An 18,250-nucleotide genomic window follows, 5' to 3' on the forward strand; every position below is an offset into this window, starting at 1 on the left:
TTAATGTTGGAGAGATTTTGACGTGACTTTTTGTTTTGACTCATTTTTCCCTGTCCATTCAGTAGCCTGTTGACTTCTTGTCTCTAGTAATAATACGTTTTTATGAATGTAGGATTAGATCTGGTCCGGTCGAGTATGTCTAGCAATTGTTTCCCATGTTCTTTTTAGAGAAAAATTTCTCTCTTTCGGAATAAGTTGAATAAGTCTCATGCTCAAATTATCAATGAGAATGGTACGAACGGTTTCGTGTGAAATGTCGAGATCCACGGCCTCCTCCCTCAAGCTAGCACGACAACTTTTCATTGCGATTTCTTTTACTTCGTTGCTGTTTTCATCGTTGGAAGAAGTTGAAGGGCGATCGAAGCGAGGCAAACTTCCAAACACTTCTCGGCCTTTTGGGAATGCTTTGTATCACTCGTATGTATTAGTTTTGAATAAAACTGACTCACTAAAGGTTTTTTCCCAACATTTTCAAGGATTCCGCACACGAAATTCCATTGGCAACACAAAATTTCGGGCCAACTCCTTGCTAGACATACACAATCAATAACACAGTCAGATGTAGACTGACCGCGCTCATGTTGCACATCGTAACTAGAAATAGTGCTGCCATCTTACAGCAGAAAAAAGATTACAGAATATTATACGACGGCTTTATTATAAAAAAAAAAAAAAAAAAAAAAAAACTCCGGATACATTTTGACAATGTATCTTCTTCCGTCGGAACTTAAACGTTCTGTATAATACTTATGTACGGAATAGCACGGACAAAATCCTGATATTTGAGTGAAATCAGCTTTAGGATGGTTAACGATGTGGCAACTATAAGTAAAAACAGGGCTTAACCATGGTTAGTTTACTCAGTATTTATGAGAAGATAACGGATCCAGTATTCCGATTTTTCGCTACATGAGTATTATCGCTGATGCTACCAGAACGTTACAAAGCTTTATCAAGTTTAAATTCTCTCTCCCAGTCCCATAACTGGAAATAGCGCATGGACTACAGGATCTCCTGATAGACTTAAAAAGAAAAAAAAAAAAAAAAAACATTAGATGCTAGATTTCTTTTTAATCAAAAGTACTGCATATTCTGCAAGAAGGAGAGAACAGTGGTCGAAGTGAGACGGTATGCGGTGGTATGCCATACCGCCTCTGGTTTTTCAGTGATAAAGGCATACCGTCTCTGTTTTTTCAATGATTAAAATCTACTGTCACTGGAAAGTAGATGCTAAATACCTTTATTAAATCCATTTATACACAATAATGGACGAATAGCTTTGCACATAGAAATATTTTATTTGTTTTGTAGAAATAATTTCTAAGTTGACAACACCGACATTTTTGTTATCTTTTTCCTATCTTTTTGTTTCTAAAATTGAGATGTCTTCAAAGTAGTTCACCAAGTTTATATGTTGATGTACCATATTGAATTCTTTCTTTGTTATGTATGTGTTTGTGTCTTCTTGCCTAAATACATATAAATGCCGTGTTTTGAACATGGGAGGATTTAGGGATTGTCTGCTGAGGGGAAGGACTTTCCGGGGTGTGGAATACCCCACAGTCAAATGGGGGACCTGGAGTTTTCCCGCAGGAAATTGTTAATATAAAAACTAGGTTTTTGAGCATTTTCGTATATAATTCTCTGTAATACAGCATATTGTGATATTTTAATTTTTTTTTTTCAGGAAATTGTTGGCGGGTGATCAAGGTCTCTTCATGTACCTCCCCCCCCCCGTAACTACAGAGAAGCTCTTCGATGATTTTGAGTCATTATGTAAATAGAAATGCAATCTTTTAGGCAACATAACCTCACTGTATTTCAACACTTAGATAGCCGGTATGACGAGTCAAAATCATAATAAAACATACCACCTTTGCTTCTTTTTTTCCACTTCGAACACTGGGAGAGAGTATACGTAGACGGAATAAAAGTTCCTAACGACAGTGGGTATCGCTTATTCAATGCATATAAAAAAAATACCGAGCATTCTGCACAGGAAGCAGCTGAAGCGAAAGGTGAAAAATGACTAGTGCAGATACGAGAGGTTGACTTATCGCAACTGAGCTGAAATATCATGAATCTTGTCGGAAGTCATACACTAGACAATCCACAAAAAATCAACCTGGTTCAAGTGAAAGCACTTTTGGAAATGTTCGCAGTGCACACAAAAGCATTCGGCAAGCTATACAAATATACTGAATGAGAGATTATGATCAAAATCAGAGACCAAAATTATTTTTCAATGTTCACACCTTGGGCGTTGTACAAAACTTAGTTATGATTAGAACAGAAGTGCTTAGAGGCAAGTATTAGGGCTTTGGATGCTCTCATGAGATTTTATGGGGGGGGGATAATTTTCCATTGAAAATTGCACAATTGAGCTTCAATTGAACCAGAATGACTCATTTATGAACGTTAACTGTGAAAGAGAACTTAGCATGAATAACAATTCAAAATAATTGTTCAGTGGTAGCTCAGCGCTGGCCCAATTGTCGAACGATCACCTCTGTTGCGTGGAAATCCTTGGTTCGATTCTAGCTCGCTAACTGGGCTTTATAATGGACAAGCATCCTTTGCGTTGGTTTTCCAGTTTCTTCCAGCTTTCTCCATTCTACTATTTAATTAATTACAATAATCTCCGTCTCCCTTAGCTTCGGTGCGTGATCGCGGGACGTTACACTAAAAATAAATAAATAAATAAATAAAATTCTTTTGATTGAAAGTAGAAAATTGTGACGGAAGGCTTAAGTGGACATAGGTTGAATTTACGTAAAAAGAATGCAAAGGATTGTCCCTGAGAATTACTTTACCTTGATATATAGTGGGTATATACCAAGGAACAAAATGACTCTTCGGCAAAAAATTGCTCTTGTGTTATTCACATTGGTGCAATCCTTCTGTAACTTTTACAGAACCCGAAATATCAAGCTGTCAGAAACATATTTTTCCTTTAGCCCTAAAAAAAATCCAATTCTTTACAGCAAAATATAAAGTATCCCTGAAGTGAGTATCTTCCCTTATACGATAAGTGATGCACTTTTTGTAGAAAGGTTTCTTTCAGAACGATAACAATAACTATTTTTTTTATTTAATAATCACCCTGGTGCAGTTTCCCAGGTAATGTCTCTTTATAATAAAAATACAGAGAACTTTGCATTAGCCATGATTTTTATTTATGAATCATAGCTAATGCCAAATTACTTTTTTATATATATAAGTTATGACGTATGATTTCAAATTACTCAGTTAGTGTGCCAAAAACTGGATAAATATTGAAAGTGTTATGGTAGATTATGCCCGTTCCGGGCATGGGCGTCTCTGGCATGTTAAAATTGGGGGGACGGGGACGACTAGAATGCTAGTGGACCCGAACTAAAGTTACGTCAAAATTATGAATAAACTGAAATCTACTTTACTAATGGCATCCGCTCTTTCTACCTTTAGCAACACAATTCATCATAATTTTCTTCCATCACTAGTAGACTACTTGCCGATAAAAAAAAAAAAAAATTAAGTTTATACATAATATGGTTTCTAGATAATTTCTTCACCTTGACATTCCTACTGGTGAATTCCTGCTGTGTTCTTAAACGTATTTGCAGCAGTGTGGTTTTATAGTCCTCATATGTTTCGATTGTTTAGCTAACAAAATCTTAACTCTATGAAAGAAGTCTTACGATGACACTTGATTTGATTGCGAATTTTTTATTTTTATTCTTTTGTATTTTTTAATAAACTCAAAAAGTATATTATCTACCTTTTTGTTCGTCATCTCGCTGTATGTTTTTGTCCAATGAACCATCCTCGATTACTTCGTTTTCCGTTTTAATGTCTATGAACAGTTTATTCTTGCTGTAATCCAATGTATTCTTTCAATTTTCTTCAAACTCGAATCGTTCATTACACACTTATTTCTATCTTTAGTTTCTATATTGTCATAGTAGTTGTCCCTTGCTGCCCTTCTACAGTATTCGTATGAAATTTATTCTCATATATAATATTCAAATTTCTCTATCTTTTTAAATTCTTCTTGTCACCTTCGCTCCTATTCTATATTTTCCTGTCTTTATAGATTTCCCTTGTTAATTCGCAGATAAATTTTCTATACATCCTTTCATTCCCTTCCCAGTCTCCCTTCGTCATGGAAACCAATTGTTGCTGGTTAAGCAATGAATATATATATATATATATATATATATATATATATATATATATATATATATATATATATATATATATATATATATATATATATAGGGCTATGTGCCTGCAGCCGATACTACTTTGACTACCAAGAAGCGTACCAAGATGAGAGGTGCCTATTCCCCGCTTTTCCATCATCATAATCATAATCATAGGTAATCTGCCATTATTGGCAGGCCATTGGCCGTAATTGAGAAGCTTACATGCTCCACGACCTTCTGTTAACCTCTTCATCTTCACGCACAGTTTTTCTGTTTTGATATCGTCCATCAATTGTAGCTTCCTTCGTCCCCCCTTTCTTTCCTGCTACCAACCCTCTAGCACGTCTTCATGATACATTGCCTTCTTAACCAATGTTCCAACCAGTTTATCTTCCTCTTCTTTTTCTCCTGCCATTTCTAACACTCTCTCATTCATTTTCCACTCGACCCAACTAATTCTCTCCGTTCTTCTTCACACCTACATTTCGAAAGCTTACAATCGTTTCTCATCATTTTTGGATAATGTCCATATTTCTGCCTCATGCAGTACTGTAAAATACAGTGCACGAAGTATTTATGAGACTTTTCCTCAACGCTTTATTCAGGTTCCACAAAATAGTATATATTTCGTCCTAAAGGCTTCTTTCGCCACTCCTATCCTTGCTTTTATTTCACGTTCACACTTCATATCATCACTAATAATACTACCGATTCATCGAAAACTAGTCACCTATTATATTTTCTCCCCTCCTACTTCCATGTTTGACACCGGCCGCTTCGTTCCAATCACCATGGATTTTGTCTTTCTGACATTTATTTTCATTACATATTCTTCACAGCCTTTCTTCAAGTTTTCTAACATTTTCTTCATATTCTGTAACACGGGCATACCATCCGAACCGTATACATCTAACCATTCTACCTCCAGCTGAAATGTTGTCTTCATTATTTAGGCTATTTTTCACTCTTTTTTTCTAGATAAATATTAAATAATGTTGGCGAGAGACTGTATCCTCGTTGAACTCCTCTTCCAATTGCACTCTCTTCTGTCATTTCCTCTCCTATTCTAACACTTACTTGTTGGTTCATATATGTTTCTTATGAGTCTTCAGTCTTTCCATTTCAACTCATCCTTCTTTAGAACTTTCAACAACAATTCCCAATTCACGCTGTCAAAAGCCTCTTCTCAATCAATAAATACCACATACCTTTACCTTTTCTTATAAACCTTTCACCGATCACCCTTAATAATTCAACTGCATCTCTTGTGCCCATACCTCTTCTAAACCCAAACTGTTCCTCCTCAGCTTTTTCATTTGTTCTCCCATACAACTTTCTGTTCAGAATTCGAAGCAAAATTTTTGCTGCATGAGGCATGAGACTAATAGTTCTATAACCCTCATATCTCTTTGAGTTCGATTTCTTAGCCATCAGTGTAATAATCGTCATCAGTTAGTCTTTTTGCCACTCTCGTGTTTCATATATTTCATTGTACATTCAGAAAAAAATTTTTCTTGCCCTTGTCTTCCATATTATTAATGAATTTGATCGGTATATTACCTATCCCGATTGCCTTTCTATTCCTAAAATCTCAGATATAGCCTTTTCAAACTCATTCCGAAGAATACTAAACCCTTTATCATCCTCGCCTACTTCATTTTCTACTTCAACATCTAGACCATATGGTCTGTCCCAACTCCCAAATAAGTCCTCGACATATTCTTTCTATCTTCCTAAGACTTCATTTCTCTAACTGACTGCCGACCTATTCTTATTTTCTACTACCATCATAAAATTCCATAGATTTCACCTGCTTGTATATACATTTGCTCATATTTCCCAACTCCTTCTAATTCTTCTATGTTCTCGCAATTTCTTTTGTAAAACATTTCTCTCGCCCTATCTGTTTCCTTTCGCAAGTCGTTGTTTAACTTTCTGTACATCTTTGTGCCCTCTTCCGTATCACCCTTCTTCCACGTCTTACTTTCTCTCATTTTTGGAACATCTGTTCTTCTATAGCCCATGTTATCCTAGCTGTTTTGTGTTTGCTACTACTACTGCTACTACTACTATGTAATCTATTACTTTTTCTGCAGCTTTCTGTATGCAAAGTTTAATACACTCCTACCATTTGTTACTATTACTACCTGCACCTATCCTTCCTCGTTTGAGTATTTTTCTTCGAATTTCTCAACGAAAGTTTTCTTACTTCCTCGTCTTTCAACTTTTCAGTATTCAACATCTTGTTGCCTATTCTTCTTCTGTTTACATTTTCCAATTAAATATCCATTTTGGCCAGCACAAGGTTATGATAAGAGAAAATGTCAGTTCTTCAAGCTATTCTGATACCTGTCCTAAACCATAACATGGTCTATCTGTTATTTTCCGCCGTTTATTGGGGATTTCCATGTATATCTTCTTCTCCTGTGCTGATTGAACCATGTGTTCCCAATTACTACTGAATGTTGTCTACAGAAATTGACTAGTCCTTCTCCCCTTTCATTTATTTCGCCTAAACCGTATTTGCCTACGACACTATCTTCATGTCCTTCTCCCACAACTGCACTGAAATCTTCCATTATAATTATACATGCACCCATCTTCTCTCTGTCGTAATTTCTACCATTCTCTCATAATTTGTCTCTATTTCTTGAAGTGTATGTGAAATCGTTTGTGTATATGTCTGTATCACTACTAGATCCTTCTTTTTTAAGTCTTAACATCATAACTATATCTTTAACACATTCTACTTTCACTACCTTCTCTTTTATGCGCTTACCAAAAATAATTCCTACACCATTATGACGGGTTTTTTCATTATTTAAGTAGAACATTCTATATACTTCGCTGTTCAACACTCCGTTATCTTTCCATCTAATTTCACAAACTTCTACCAAATCTACATTATTTTGTTTCATTTCCTGTTTAAGATTTTCTAATTTCCCTAACAGTAAGATTGTATGTACGTTTCATGCCCCTATCCTAACATTTTGCTCTTGGATGTGTTTCTTCCCGATATTGATACTTTTCGTCCAATAGTCCTGAACAACCCATCCTCCTCCCGAAGATCCGAATGAGAGGATATTTTACCTCCGGAACTATGTTTTGACCTGCGAAAGACCATTATACACTCATGTCCAAAATTATTGTCGCATGTCTATAAATATGTTGTTGTAGGAATATAATTTGATAACGAATTCACCCGGTATTTCTTATAATGTTAGTATGTGTATAATCGGTAAAGACATGTATGTGGAAAATTTCATGTCAAAAGAGCAGTAAATAAGAACAATAAAACGAAAATAAAACTTTCTTGTCCATTTAGCAACATTTTGTTTTCCTCATTCTAATTTTCGTATTTATAATTCTTTTCCTATGAAATTTATCACAAATATACATTTCCCGATTATACTCATAGTATCAGTGTAAAAAGTACCCTGTAAAATCATTATCAAATTATATTCTTACAAGAAGACAGTTATAGATATGCGACGATCATTTTGGACATGAGTGCACATATTGCACATATGTTCTCTTTCTGCTGTCAGCAAACTAGGGAAAAAGAGAGTGATGATGCCTTCCCTCCCGCAGTATTCCAATAGTTAAGGCTGAAAATGACTGGTTGAAAATGACCACACCTGAACCCCTGGCTGAAAATGACCACGCTTGGAACTAATGTTCAAGTTACCATACCAATCACTATGATTTGCACCAACTTGGGTACTGGAGAACTGAAAACACTCTTCGTCTCACTACTTCATTTAGGTAAATTCGGTAAGGGTGGCCCTTCTGGTAGCGATTAGCGCCGACATAGCTCTAAATTTCACTGTAGCACTCAATACTTCCCACCCGACACACAGGGGCGTCACAAGAGTGCCACCTACAAGAGTCTGAGGAATACATATACTTTAATCGACTGTCTACTACTATACTATTACAAAACGAGAAAGTCTTATGTCAGTGGTACTCTTGCCCCCCTCAAGCGAAGTCTGAAATGACGCCAATGCCGACACATAAGTGTTTTTGTAAAGATTATGTTTATTGGGGGGGGGGGAGGCAAGATACTTTCTCTGAATACGAGTTTTATTAAAATGTAATGTCCTTGCATATATACACTATGTGATCAAAAGTATCCGGACACCTGGCTGAAAATGACTTACAAGTTCGTGGCACCCTCCATCGGTACTACTGGAATTCAATATGGTGTTGGCCCACCCTTAGCCTTGATGACAGCTTCCACTCTCGCAGGCGTACTTTCATCAGGTGCTGGAAGGTTTCTTGGGGAATGGCAACCCATTCTTCACAGAGCGCTGAACTGAGGAGAGGTATCGATGTAGGTCGGTGAGGCCTGGCACGAAGTCGGCATTTCAAAACATCCCAATGGTGTTCTATAGGATTCAAGTCAGGACTCTGTGCAGGTCAGTCCATTACAGGGATGTTATGGTCGTGTAACCACTCCGCAACAGGCCGTGCAGTATGAACAGGTGCTCGATCGTCTTGAAAGATGCAATCGCCATCCCAGAATTGCTCTTTAACATTTGGAAGCAAGAAGGTGCTTAAAACATCAATGTAAGCTTGCGCTGTGAGAGTGCCAAGCAAAACAAGGAGTGCAAGCCCCCTCCAAGAAAACACGACAACACCATAACACCACCACCTCCGAAGGGCCGCGGTGGCTCAGTGGTAGAGCGTTCACCTCTGGTGCTTGGGGTCCCGGGTTCGATCCCAGCCCCCGCCAAGTGAACTTTGTGGTGGACAAACACCGTGTGCGTGGGTTTTCTCGGGGTTCTCCCGTTTCTCGGGGTCCTCCCACTTTCTTCATTCCACCATTTCATTCATTTCTCATAATCACCGTCTCCTTTAGCCTAACCGGCATAACCGTGGGACGTAAAACTCAAAGATTTCAAAGACCACCACCTCCGAATTTGACTGTTGGCACTACACACGCTGGCAGATGTTCACCGGGCATTCGCCATACCCACACCCTGCCATCGGATCATCACATTGTGTACCGTAATTCGTCCTTCCACACAACGTTTTTCCACTGTTCAATCGTCCAATGTTTACTCTCCTTACACTAAGCGAGGCGTCGTTTGGCATTTACCTGCGTGATGTGTAGCTAATGAGCAGCCGCTCGACTATGAAATCCAAGTTTTCTCACCTCACGCCTGTCATAGTACTTAGAGTGGATCCTGATGCAGTTTGGAATTTCTGTGGATGGTGTGGATAGATTTCTGCCTATTACACTTTACGACCCTCTTCAACTGTCGGCGGTCTCTGTCAGTCAACATACGAGGTCGGTTTGTACGCTTTTGTGCTGTACGTGTCCCTTTATGTTTCCACTTCACTATCACAACAGACACAGTGCACCTAGGGATGTTTAAGAGTGTGGAAACCTCGCGTACAGACCTCTGACACAAGTGACACCCAATCACCTGACCACGTTCGAAGTCCGTGAGTTCCGCAGAGCGCCCCATTCTGCTTTCTCACGATGTCTAATGACTACTGAGGTCGCTGATAATGAGTACCTGGCAGTAGGTGGCAGCACAATGCACCTAATATGAAAAACGTATGTTTTTGGGGTTGTCCGGATACTTTTGATCACATAGTATATATATATATATATATATATATATATATATATATATATATATATATATATATATATATATACAGTGAAACTTGCTTAAACCGGAACTTGAATAAGACGGAAATCTGTCTATAGCGGACATTTTTCAAAGTCCCGGCAGCTCTTATGGGAATTCCCTTACAAATAGTTTCTATAAAACGGAATCTTCCGTAACGCGGAAACGGAAAGCAAAAATAGTCCCAGGGAACCTTTGAAGCTTGCATAAAACGGAATCTCTTTTTCGCAGTGAAAGGCTGAAACAGGTTACCTTTCATCTCTCTTGTGCGTGTCTTATTTGGAGGTGAAGACATCAATATGGAATGCTACTTAATAGAACAAGTGAACCCTCCTCCATTAGTTCTTGCCTTGAAATAATGCATCACAAAATACCGCTAGAGATTTGATCTCGTTTTCCTATGACGATCTTTTGCTGTTCGGAAGCACTGAAGTAGAGGATTGATAGGTTATTGTTCATGTACCATTTTTTCTATCTGCATTTGCTTTCAATCCTCCACCTGTGAACTTCACCTGGTCTTAAAATAATGCTGGAGTCCACAAGTCTTTATGTTGGCGGCTCTCGAAAATCTAAGAATCTTCATTTACAGCTGGTGCTTGTTCACGGTTCACTAAATTTGCCCCAAGCAAATGCATTTCGAGCATAATGACAGAAAGTTGTCATCAAAAACAGAACTAGAGGGGGAGTGGAGCGAGAGACAACTATATTTCTACAGTGTTCTGAGTTTGTATTCAGTATCGTGTTTTTTCTTCTGTGGTTAAAACAAGCTGTTTTTTAATAGTGTTTTTATTTTAGCCGTACACACAATGGCTAAAAGACACGTGACTGTTATTTTGGATGATAAAGTACAAATCATTGAATCCAAGGAAAAGGACAAAATTTCGGTGAAAGAAATCATGTGCCGTTTTAAGTGTGGAAAAACACAAATTTATGATACACTTAAAAACAAGGACAAAATTTTGCAGTGCTGGATGGAAGGAAATGGCGACGCGAAGCGGGTAGGAAAAGTAACTGGCAACGAGAAAATAAACGAACTGGTATGGGAGTGGTTTGTAAGTGCCAGATCAAAAAATTTGCCAATTTCTGGTCCTATCTTTCAAGCTCAAGCTCTTTCGATTGCCAAATCTTTGGGGAAGGTTGACTTTAAAGCATCGTCGGGGTGGTTGGACAGTTTTAAGTCTAGGCATAATGTTGTGTGGAGAGAAGTTTGTGGTGAGTCAAAAGATGTCGATCCGAAAGCAATTGAAGAGTGGATCCCCAAGGTGCGTAAACTGACACACAACTATGAACCAAAAGACATTTTTAATGGTGATGAAACTGGTCTATTCTTTCGGGCACTTCCGAGCAAATCGTTGGCATTGCGTGGGGAGAAATGTACAGGGTGGAAAATGTCGAAAGAAAGACTCACTCTGTTTTTGTGCGCGAACATGACGGGAGAAATGGAAAAGCCTCTAGTGATTGGGAAATCTGCAAAACCTCATAGCTTTAAAAATTTAAATGTTAAATGTCTGCCAGTTGTGTGGCGAAACAACAACAGTGCTTGGATGACAAGTACCATTATGGAAGAATGGTTAAATTCTTTCAATGCGAAGATGAAGAAAGAAAATAGTCATGTTCTGTTATTCTTGGACAATACCCCATGCCATCCCCACATATAAAATTGTCCAACGTTACTATAGCTTGGTTTCCTGCGAATACTACAAATGTGTCACAAGCTATGGACCAAGGTGTAATTTTCATCCTTAAAAGTCACTACAGGCGATTGATGATGGAATATCTAATAAGTAACATGTCATCAAGCAATTCTGCAAGCCAGTTAGTGAAATCGGTGTCTGTACTTGATGCTGTAAATTGGATTGCTGTTTCTGCTAAAAGAATTAGAAAGGAGACCATAGCTAAATGTTTTGTAAAAGCTAGGTTTACTGAAAATTCGTCTTCTGAAAGCTCTGACATACCAGAAATAACGGAGACTGCTGAAGCCGTTAAACTCTTGTGTCAACAAAATGGACAACCGGATGACGGAACAGCTTAAATTTCAAGTGATCAAGATGTAGAAACTTATTCTACGATTGAATCGGCTGCGGATCTCTTGCATGGACCTGAAACTGAAGAAAGAAAAAAAAAAAAAAGACTGTCACCGAAGTTGAAGAAATCAGAGAACCTAAAATTGGTTCTTTAAGAGAAGCTCTTCATTATGTTGAAGACCTCATTGAATATGCGGCTGACTCAAATTATTCAGACCTTCTAGGACCATTCTATTCTGCCAGGGAAGTGTTACAAAAAAAGTCTTGTCACAAAGAACAAAACAACTTACCTTGAAAGAAATGTGAAAAAAAATGTGAATAAGCATAACATTTACTGTATTTGAAGTGTTCACATCACTGAAGTGTTTTAGTGCTGTGAGAATATTAAGTGTTGTGTGTCCTGAAAACTACAAAAATATAGAATATTTTGCGTACGTGTGTGTGTGTGTATGTGTGCAGAGTATGAAAGACTGCATTTTGGAATTCCAGAGAAAATATAAAGGTAAACTATAAAACCATTTCCATCTGTCTTATTTTTGTAGCTATTTATTTTCAGATTTGTATAAAACGGAAATCTGTCCAAAACGGAAACAAAATTTGGACCCGTCGCTTTCCGCTTTATACAAGTTTCACTATATATATATATATATATATATATATATATATATATATATATATATATATATATATATATATATATATATATAAGCTCAGTTGAATGGATGAATGGAGCACTAGAATACTTTGACCTTTACCACACTAACTGCATAATATTAATATAGAATACTAATTTAAATTAATATATGTTACGCCTATTGGATTTTATTTACTACAATGACCAAGCGTCATGGAAACATAAGTGAACAACTAGGAAAGTTAGTTTCTGGAAAAAAAATCCAAGCCAGAAAACAAAAGACATTCTGAAGTAAAAACAAAACAAATAAACAAAGAAATATTTGTATAAAAACAGTCATATATTTTCTTTAATTACATCAAAGAAAATATTGGCCATTGGAAACGAAAGGCCATTGCTCTTATGACGTAAGATGGTTGTATAAGATATTTTTTTCTTTTCTTTCTTTCTTTCATTGAGAGAGCAAGGAAGTTGTCGTGAACTTAATACGTTAAACATACACACACACAAAATGTTCGATGTATATTGATATAGAATTTAATTAGTTCTTTTTCTAGCACATTCTAAACTGTCATCGATATATTCCAATTAAAATGGGCCTTCCATGGTACAGACGCAGCCAAATGGGATGAAGTCTCTGTCCATGAGATAATATGGGATAGTCCAATGCACTTCGAAGGGCCACGATTTGAGCACACACTATGGTCAGCAACGCAAGGAACAGAATCTGGAAAGAAAAGAAGGAATAATGTTAATAACAATTTTTAGATGAAATTCACAATGATTAACAAAGACATTTGATACGCAAATATATATCGGGTGTTCTAAAAATGGCGTCTACGGACTACGGAGCACTATTTTAGAAGTCAAAATAAAGGTATATATAATTGTATATATATAATTGTATACCTTTCTGACTCTTGTATGGAGGCTCGAATTACACTATGTGGCAACGTCACGGATAAAGAACAATGGAGAAGATCTACAAATCCATCAAATAATTACATCGGTTCTTTCTAGATGGAAGTTAAAATCGATATACGTTGACACTATTAGCCACTTATTAGCATAACAATCGATGTAACTGGCTTATGGATTTGTTGAGCAATGCTAATGGTTCCAAGTTAATCTGCGACGTTGTCACATAGTGAAATTTTGATTCCTTATAGTGGCTGAAAGAGGCTCTGAAGGGTATACCATTGCATGGGACTTTCGCTTTATTTTCACCTGAAGAATAGCACTCTCTTGCCTGTGGACGCCATTTTTAGAACACCCCATACATGCGTATATAGACTATATACGTCTACATACCTTCCCTCTATCTATATTAGAGGATATTAATCAACTAGTAATGTCAATACATACTATAATACTATATCTTCTAATGATTTGCAAAATATTTAATCGTGACTGAACTATCTATATTAAACCAACAGTGGACCCAGAAGTGTCGGTCATTTGGAGGGGCAGATATATATAAACTAATTATATTATAACTTTTTAACACATAGTATACATATTTATAACGGAATATATACAAAATTTGTTGTATTTCTGTTGCTAGCTTTTATATACCCTCGATAAGTTAGAAACGCTAAGTAGCTGAGCTTAGAAAAGATAGCCTTTGAGGGGGGAAGTCGGCTCCACCGCTTTCCCCTAGATCCGCCACTGTATTAAACAGCAGTGGAATATTATCTATGTGGTAGTTAAGGAGCTCAAGATCATTACAAAGTCAACTAAAGAAACATAAAGAAAAATTTATATACTACTACCACTGATAAGTTATCTATTAAAATGTTACAATAGCAACAAAAAGCGACTGAACTCCAACCTATAACTTTCAGTATGTGTACTTTAAATAAATTAATTAACTAGATCTTTTTCATAAAGTTTGTTTTAAAATTATTGATCAAAGCCTTTGTACTTTAATAAGCTTTCTCTAAAATCAATGCACGTGAACTGTGCTTCCATCTTCTGAGTTCTTTTAAACTATATGTTGCGGACGTTTATATGTTTGTGGTCAATCCTTTCGACAATGAGATCTCGGAAACTACAGGCTCTAGAAAGATGACGTTTTCACTGATTGATTGGAATTTTTGCGCAGATTGTCCAGTTCTAATTGAATATTTTTTTAAAAAACATGGCCTTTATTTCTTTATTACATTTTTAGGGTACGCTGGAAGCGTTGAAATTAAAAAAAAAAAAAAAACTAAAGCATTATATCCTACGCATTATACATTCCAACACCACACTGTTGTATATAGGGGTTGCATATGTCTTAGGTGTTTGTTTCATGGCTAAATAATAATGAAAAAGGAAGGATAATCATTTCTCCAGTGTAAGATGAATCTTGATTTTGGAGTGTATTCCCCAATGAAACCATACATAACTGACATTATAATTAATTGTATATGTAATAGTATTTGCTTATTATATATTGCATGCAAGAAAAAAGAAAACACTAGTCATGCATGAATTAGAAACTCCAACCGGAAGTAGGCTCAAATCTTGTAAACGGTGCGAGATATTGAGAAAGATATAATCGATAAAATCTCCCCTTTGTGATACGCCTTGCCGATTTTTTTTTTTTTTTTTTTTATCAAGACGTCTTTCACTTGTGTCTGTAAAGGGACATATACAGATGTTATGAGGAATGAGAAGGATATTTATGTCCATATGCGAATGTTGCGCTGTGTAGAGAGTTAGTAGATATATTAAAATGCTGAGTTTATATGTTTGTGGTCAAGAAAAAGTTTATGTTTGTGGCTAATCCTTTCGACAATGAGTTCTCAGGAAGCTAGGCTCTAGAAAGATGCCGTTTTCAGTGATCGATTATAAATTTTGTGTAGATTGTTCAGTTCTAATTGAATATTAAAAATTACCGTTATTTCTTTATTACCTTTTAGTGATGCGATGGAAGTGCTGAATTTTTTTTAAAAAAGCATCATATCCTACGAGTTATACATTCCAACGCCACAAAATTATCTGCGACAAAGAGTACAGAAAGTATAATCCTTTGTTCGTTACTGGTATAAATTTGAAATATATCAAACAGCGTTGTTCATATCTCAAATAAAAACTACTACAAATTCTGAATATCAGTTACGATGGGGGTACGTGATAGAGTTGAGTTGATTTTGAGTTTAACGTCACTTTCAGCAGCGAGGCTATATGAGACGAGACCTACTGATTAACGTGAAACCCGAACCACATAAGCTCCCGCCAGAATCGAACCCGAGTCTTCTACGCCAAAGGCGTGTACGCTAACCGCTTAGCCACGAAGGAGTTGGGTACCTGATAGAATAACGATTATCGTAACAATCTTCGAAAGATATAAATTCTATTGATTACATACTGATAGTACTAGAATATCGTGAATAATATAGCAATTCATTGTGGGAGTATAACAATGTGTCATCAATGACCGATGTTTAGAAAGGCATATATGCTCTGTTTACCAAGTCTTCACATGTCCTGAAGAAAAATACTTGTATAATAGGATTAATCTCACATGATAAACAATTTTGTTATTATCAATTACTGAGTATCACCATCAGTCCTGGAATTTTATTGTCAATCCTAGTATCAACGGATCATAATCTTTCACCATGTGACTATTTTCCGAGTAGGACCTATTCTACTTTTCTTTTCCAAATATTCCCATTAGTGTTGTAAGAATGTTTAAAAATGCTCGGTTACATTGAACGAAGAACATCACTCTCACTCATTCCTTTCTCTTGCTTAACAATGTCTTGTCAACTGGTTTGACCATCAATGTTTACACATTTCTGTTTCAAGGTAAGATAAGGCGCGAGACAAAGGGACAATCTCCCATCTACGTGCTACTATAAACGTTGAATATGACTTGCAAATTTTGCAATTGTTTGACAAGTCCAGAGGCTCTGCACATTGTCCCTTCTTACTTGTCAACGACAATTAGCATTGAAACGAACCTACAGTACAAAGTCTTATTATATAGTCTTACAATATTTTGCTTTTAACCACATTATCACAATGTTTATCCAAATATTTTGTCTAACGATCAAACTTTCATAGGTACGTAGTTGTACAGTATTGCCCCCGGAATCCAAATGCCCCAAACCTCGAATAGCTTGAAATACGAACGAAAAATTCGATTCTCGGTGGGGCCCACTCAGTCGAAAAAGTGTTAAAGCTTTTTCAGGCTTACCATCCTGAGTGCGGTTTTCATTATTCACACCAGGCAAATGCTGGAATGCTACCTTATCTAATGGTCCTAGGGTGCTTCATTCCTTCCCCGTGCCATTGTTTCTCCCCAATTCCCGGGCAGTATGATCGCATACGGACGTCATCCCTCATACGTGATTGGCCAACATGGCCATAGATGCCGTAAGTCAAAAAATCTAATTCCTAATTCTAATCCTAACGAACAAAATATTCTAGCTTTTCCCGGAGTAAAAACTGTGCTTTGGAATCCGAACCCCCAGCACGTTCTTCGTGCGTGTGCTTGGACTACCCATACGCTTTGCCATTCGATTCAATGTCGGAGGGAGCCGCAGTGGCTTAGCGGTAGAGCGTTCTCCTCTCGTGCATGGGATCCTTGGTTCGAACCCAGCTCGCGCAAAGTGAACTTTGTAACGGACGAATACTGTGTGCGTGGGTTTTCTCGCGGTTCTCCCGTTTCCTTCCTCTTTCTCAATTCAACCATTTCATTCTAATAACTCTTCTCGGGCTATCAGCAAGATGAAGGCATTGAAATCCATAATACCTTCAATATGTCAATACCTTCACCAGCCCGAGAAGAGATACTAAAATCACGTAACCAGGAAAAATTCAGTTTTTTCTCCACTATTTCGTTCTCATCATTATCGTCTCCTTTAGCCTAATCGGCATAATCGTGAGAGTTAAGGATTTCATTTCATTTTCCTTGTCGGAAGCTGCAGTGAAAGAATCTCGTGTGATTTTTCGCTGCTAATGCTTTTGTATATGATTTATGTTATTTTCTATTATATAATAATAACTTAGTATATTCGTCATGGATTCTAAAAATGCTCATTTTTATACAAGTATTATTGTTGTTTGATAGTATTTTACCTAGTGTATTTACTGTTAAAATCATTTTGGAAAGAGTTCGTGAACTTTAAACGGATTAATGCAGTTTCTATTATTTTAAAGGGGAAAAATAGTGTATATTGGAACTTGAACGATTCTAGGTTCATTTGAAAAGTTCTCCGAATGACGTACAATACACTGATTTACTTCACGGACACCTCTCATTTACAGACAAATAATCATGTTTCTTCGGTGTTCGTTTCAGAGAGGCACATAAATTGAAATCACTCATGGCTCACGTGGTAATTGTGTGCAGTACACAGTAAATACATTTAGTTATTAATGTAAATACTGTATATGTTAATATCGAAATACTGTACCTAAAGTTCGAATTACTGGATGTTTCATTGTATTTGCAATGTGTGATTTTGCTTTATGCAATTCTGCATTACCACTGCTACCAAGAACGAAGGTTAGTAATAAAGTGTGATCAGTGATACGAACCTGAAAAGTTATAAAATCCCATATCAAGAATCAAAAGTCCCATTTTGGTTTTGATTTCCCTCGTTATACTACAGTAATCACAACAACAAAAAAGGTAATAAAATATGAAAATGAAACTATTCGGTCTTCCACGTGTTTAATATAGTTTGTCAATAAGTATTATCTTGATCAAAAATAAGTATATTTTGTTGACAGAAAAGCAGTGTCTTCATCACGTTTTTGTGTTAT

General features: G+C 36.7%; 1 long non-coding RNA gene across 1 annotated transcript in view; it reads right to left on the reverse strand.

The window, feature by feature from the left end:
* Positions 1 to 12,657: 12,657 nt before the first annotated feature.
* The window catches only part of LOC145667799 (uncharacterized), a 78,329-nt gene continuing 72,736 nt past the window's right edge, over positions 12,658 to 18,250 (reverse strand). The window contains exon 2 of the long non-coding RNA XR_014127917.1: positions 12,658 to 13,214. This is a non-coding gene — a long non-coding RNA (uncharacterized LOC145667799). The remainder of the gene's footprint in view (positions 13,215 to 18,250) is intronic.

Source organism: Thermobia domestica, chromosome 1, assembly GCF_964235325.1.
Source record: "Thermobia domestica chromosome 1, izTheDome1.hap1.1, whole genome shotgun sequence".
In the NCBI taxonomy this organism is placed as follows: domain Eukaryota; kingdom Metazoa; phylum Arthropoda; class Insecta; order Zygentoma; family Lepismatidae; genus Thermobia; species Thermobia domestica.